The sequence below is a fragment of the Megalopta genalis genome, unplaced genomic scaffold, assembly GCF_051020955.1.
Source record: "Megalopta genalis isolate 19385.01 unplaced genomic scaffold, iyMegGena1_principal scaffold0218, whole genome shotgun sequence".
NCBI lineage: Eukaryota > Metazoa > Arthropoda > Insecta > Hymenoptera > Halictidae > Megalopta > Megalopta genalis.
The window spans coordinates 14,567-20,000 of record NW_027476287.1 but is presented as its reverse complement, the minus strand read 5'-3'; the positions used below and the strand labels follow the sequence as shown (position 1 = coordinate 20,000).

Genomic DNA, 5,434 nt, shown 5'->3' with positions numbered 1-5,434 from the left:
GACCGATTGATCTCGTGCGGTTTCGCTATTCGATCATTTGAAGAGAACAAAAAGATATATGGGGCGACCGACAAACGGTTTTCCCGTAGAACCAGACTCGCGATTGCGTTGACACACACATCATAGCCACACCAATAGAAGAGTTTTAGGACGGTAACCCGGGTGGGGTGTTCTTTACTCAGAATATGTGCAACATCGGATCTATATAGCCATCGATACAATTCGTACACAAATGTGTCGTACGAAGAGAGAGACTTTTTTTCCTCTGGCAACATAACGGTAAGAGACATCCTTCCACACTCATAGGTTCCACTCCCTGGGGCTATGATATATATATACATATAAATTCAAATTCGAAGCAACGGTCACAATTCTACTCTATATTTTTGCGGGTTATGTGTTCTTTCGTTCAATTTCTTTCATGCGTTCGTTCGATCTCTGTACACAGTCTTCACATAGGACAGACTCGTGTAGTACGCTTTCGTGGGTTAAACCCATCTCGTTTCATTTCAGGCGACGTCGGGAGCGCGTTGAAAATGTACCAGTGAAATCTCGATAGTTCTACGGATACGAATCGTCCCGAAAAAGATTTTGTCACCGCTTCGAAGCGGTGTTTCAGACGGGCGGACGTATATAAAACATATACGACACACGACACCGCCTTCCACACTCACGCTAGTTCGAACACGATTTCCATCTCTCTCGAAGACTGTTAGACGTACGTAAAATTTCTCAATATTCATAGGACCGCGACAAACGCCGACGAAGCGCCCATCATTCGCTCGTACGTATATAGGCAACAAGTGCCATCAACGCAAGCAGTTTATAAGTACGTAAACGACCCTCAGCCAGGCGTGGTCCAGGAATTGTATCCGTGGACCGCAATGTGCGTTCGAAATGTCGATGTTCATGTGTCCTGCAGTTCACACGTTGACGCGCAATTAGCTGCGTTCTTCATCGACCCACGAGCCAAGTGATCCACCGTTCAGGGTAATTTTTCCCTTTTATTCTCTCATATATATAATGTGTATTTGCTATCCACCACATTTTTGTGTTATATTTCGGAACAAACCGATACCCGAAGAGCTCCAACCAGCGCGCGAAGGAGATTCGGGAGTCGTCGTACAACGACATAATTGTCCCTTAAAGAACGAGATATTTCCGTCGAAACCATATATATATATGTACGAGCAAATCCAAAACCACTGTTTTCTTGCAAGTTCGACGGTCGGAGCGAATAGAACATTGAAAAGCCTTCTATCGAAGAAACACAGAGAGTATATCACCTCCAAAAACGACGGGGATATGGATATTCAAACTGGACAATTATCAACCCGATACTGGATTCGAAAAGTTTCTCTCTCCTTTCGTCGTTATTTACACCGGACGGACTCACGGCCGGCTCTAGCTGGGTGTCATATATATATACGTCCCACGCTCATGCTGCCACTAGCGCGCAACAGAGTAGGGTGTCAATGACAACGACACAGCATTGAAACGAGCTACACAAGCCGGTCTCTCTTGATACCAATGTAAACGAGCATTAAGTTATCTTCAGACTGCCCGATATTTTCGTCCTTTGGACTTTCCCAACGATTCCTTTTTTTCTTTTTTTTTTTACACCACAGCGAAGACTTGAGGAAGCGTGATTAGCACGCTCGCATCCCTCCCTGTCCTACTACAACTGTGTGTGTGTGTGTGTGTAAAGAAAGAAAAAAGAATACATTGGCTTTCTCTCTATCGAGAAGATGGCCTACGCAACGCAGATCAAAGGCCTAATACGTGTAATATAATACGCGTCTGGCCGTGTATAAATCACGCACGAATGATCTGGTCGGGCCCAACTCTTCTCGTACGCTTATTTTTCCGTGTTGGGGCACTATCATAAAATCACACAAACCCCAACACGTGTGTGTCTTGGAAGGAAGATGGCCTACGCAACGCAGATCAAAGGCCTAATACGTGTAGTACACACGTCTGCCGTGTAAATCACGCACGAATGATCTGGTCGGGCCCAACTCTTCTCCACCACACCACATCCCAACTTTGTACATTTTTATATATTTTTGTGCGTTGGGGCACCTTCATAATCACAAACCCCAACAACACATATATCTCTCTCTCTTTGAAAGATTTGTTGTGGCCTACGCAACGCAGATCAAAGGCCTAATACGTGTAGTACACACGTCTGGCCGTGTAAATCACGCACGAATGATCTGGCGGGCTCAACAATATCTTTTTTTTTTATATGAATTCTTATCCACAAACTAATCGAATTCATTTTCTCTCCTCCTCTCCTCTCTCTTTGAGATATATTGGAACATTGTAATGATCCTTCCGCAGGTTCACCTACGGAAACCTTGTTACGACTTTTACTTCCTCTAAATAATCAAGTTTGGTCATCTTCCCGGCATCATCGGCAATGCCGAAACATTGCCGCGCACCAGTCCGAAGACCTCACTAAATCATTCAATCGGTAGTAGCGACGGGCGGTGTGTACAAAGGGCAGGGACGTAATCAACGCGAGCTTATGACTCGCGCTTACTGGGAATTCCTCGTTCATGGGGAATAATTGCAAGCCCCAATCCCTAGCACGAAGGAGGTTCAGCGGGTTACCCGGGCCTTTCGGCCAGGGAACACACGCTGATTCCTTCAGTGTAGCGCGCGTGCGGCCCAGAACATCTAAGGGCATCACAGACCTGTTATTGCTCAATCTCGTGCGGCTAGAAGCCGCCTGTCCCTCTAAGAAGATTTGTTTGTACGTTGGTAGTAAAAACCCCACCGGCAGAAGCCGAGAGCCTTCGAGATACCATAATTACGTCTATTTAGCAGGCTAGAGTCTCGTTCGTTATCGGAATTAACCAGACAAATCGCTCCACCAACTAAGAACGGCCATGCACCACCACCCACCGAATCAAGAAAGAGCTATCAATCTGTCAATCCTTCCGGTGTCCGGGCCTGGTGAGGTTTCCCGTGTTGAGTCAAATTAAGCCGCAGGCTCCACTCCTGGTGGTGCCCTTCCGTCAATTCCTTTAAGTTTCAGCTTTGCAACCATACTTCCCCCGGAACCCAAAAGCTTTGGTTTCCCGGAAGCTGCCCGCCGAGTCATCGTAGGAACTTCGGCGGATCGCTAGCTGGCATCGTTTATGGTTAGAACTAGGGCGGTATCTGATCGCCTTCGAACCTCTAACTTTCGTTCTTGATTAATGAAAACATTTTTGGCAAATGCTTTCGCTTCTGTCCGTCTTGCGACGATCCAAGAATTTCACCTCTAACGTCGCAATACGAATGCCCCCATCTGTCCCTATTAATCATTACCTCGGGGTTCCGAAAACCAACAAAATAGAACCGAGGTCCTATTCCATTATTCCATGCACACAGTATTCAGGCGAAGGTAGCCTGCTTTGAGCACTCTAATTTGTTCAAAGTAAACGTACCGGCCCACCTCGACACTCAGTGAAGAGCACCGCGATGGGATATTAGTTGGACCGCCCCGTGAAGAGCAAAGCCCACCGGTAGGACGTACCACATAATGCCAGTTAAACACCGCGAGCGATGAACCGACACTGTGACACACAGATTCAACTACGAGCTTTTTAACCGCAACAACTTTAATATACGCTATTGGAGCTGGAATTACCGCGGCTGCTGGCACCAGACTTGCCCTCCAATGGATCCTCGTTAAAGGATTTAAAGTGTACTCATTCCGATTACGGGGCCTCGGATGAGTCCCGTATCGTTATTTTTCGTCACTACCTCCCCGTGCCGGGAGTGGGTAATTTGCGCGCCTGCTGCCTTCCTTGGATGTGGTAGCCGTTTCTCAGGCTCCCTCTCCGGAATCGAACCCTGATTCCCCGTTACCCGTTACAACCATGGTAGGCGCAGAACCTACCATCGACAGTTGATAAGGCAGACATTTGAAAGATGCGTCGCCGGTGCTATAAGACCATGCGATCAGCACAAAGTTATTCAGAGTCACCAAAGCAAACGATGGACGAGTGTAAACACCCGCCACCGATTGGTTTTGATCTAATAAAAGCGTTCCTACCATCTCTGGTCGGAACTCTGTTTTGCATGTATTAGCTCTAGAATTACCACAGTTATCCAAGTAAATTTTAGTACGATCTAAGAAACCATAACTGATTTAATGAGCCATTCGCGGTTTCACCTTAATACGGCATGTACTGAGACATGCATGGCTTAATCTTTGAGACAAGCATATGACTACTGGCAGGATCAACCAGGGAACTATACAATATGTATATATAAAATGGACAAAATTTAAATCCTTTTCCATCGTCGCCTGTTTCATATATATATGTCAGGTCGACACACCACTTTTCTCTTTCAAATATGTACAAGTTTTGCCACATTCCGCGCTTGTAACATATCTTCTTTAACGCTCAATTTCTTTCATTTTTCTACCATACAGATATTTTACCGTACGCCCAAAAACGTACGTATTATATTTTTGTTCTATCATAAAATCACATTTTTCTACGTACGCCAGCTTCGTACGTTTCTATCTTTGCCTTCATAAAATCACAAGATAATTTTATCTTCAAGAGTCTCGCTATTAACATCTTGTAAGATAAATGTACGTCCCAGCTAAAACGTACAAATACTTCAAGTTAAGTAATAATATATCATCGCTATTGACAAATTTTTAAGATCCAAGACACAGTTCTCTCTATATGTTTTAATATTTTTTATGTACTCAAATATATTCAAAGGAAAAAGTACATGGGTGATGCCATAGTCGTGGAAGCGCGTACGCTCACACTGATCTTCTGACCGCCGGAAGCACGAAACCTCTGATCTGGGCAAAATCGGCAAGCCGAGGAAGAACGGACAGGACACATGCTGGACTGGCGAGAAAGCGTGTTCTTCCGCTCGCGCTAGGCATTTCGATTTCTGACACCTCTTGATTTAAAAAATCAGTTTTTTGATAGTTTTCTCTCTCCACTGGGCTATTCATTTTAGCCACAGTTTTCAATTGGTACGATTTGCTTCCAAATCTTACAGATGCATTTTAAAAAATTTTTCCATCGCTCGGACAGAAGAGTCGATTGCTCAGTGAGTACGAGTATACATACAAAGTGCATACGGGTAACCAACCCCGTAGGGCTTGCCACATATGGGCCATTCGGTCAAAGACACCGACCCGTGGCCACGCTGTGTGGAGAAAAGTCCGTAACGTAAACGGCACGAAACAGTCAGGACCGAAGCCCCGAAGGAGCTCTGAGACAGCTTCTCGACCGAGATCGTAGAATTGGCCCAAAACCCGCTCTGCTCCGTCCGCCTCGCACGGACCGTGTATCTCTTATAGATACCGAACGGCCGGCAAGGACGCCGGCGCCGCCGGCCGAATAGCACGCGCGCTTATGAGTGTAAACCGCCGCGGCAACAGACCGCCCGGCCGTGCTGTTGTAAC

At 45.9% G+C, this 5,434-nt stretch overlaps 2 non-coding genes across 2 annotated transcripts; both read right to left on the bottom strand.

Annotated features, from left to right (window-relative positions):
- Positions 1–838: 838 nt before the first annotated feature.
- Positions 839–993, bottom strand: LOC143262729 (5.8S ribosomal RNA). Its single transcript, XR_013036424.1, has one exon. It is a non-coding gene; the product is annotated as a 5.8S ribosomal RNA (ribosomal RNA).
- Positions 994–2,326: 1,333 nt separating this feature from the next.
- Positions 2,327–4,247, bottom strand: LOC143262737 (small subunit ribosomal RNA). The gene has a single exon (XR_013036431.1). It is a non-coding gene; the product is annotated as a small subunit ribosomal RNA (ribosomal RNA).
- Positions 4,248–5,434: the final 1,187 nt, after the last annotated feature.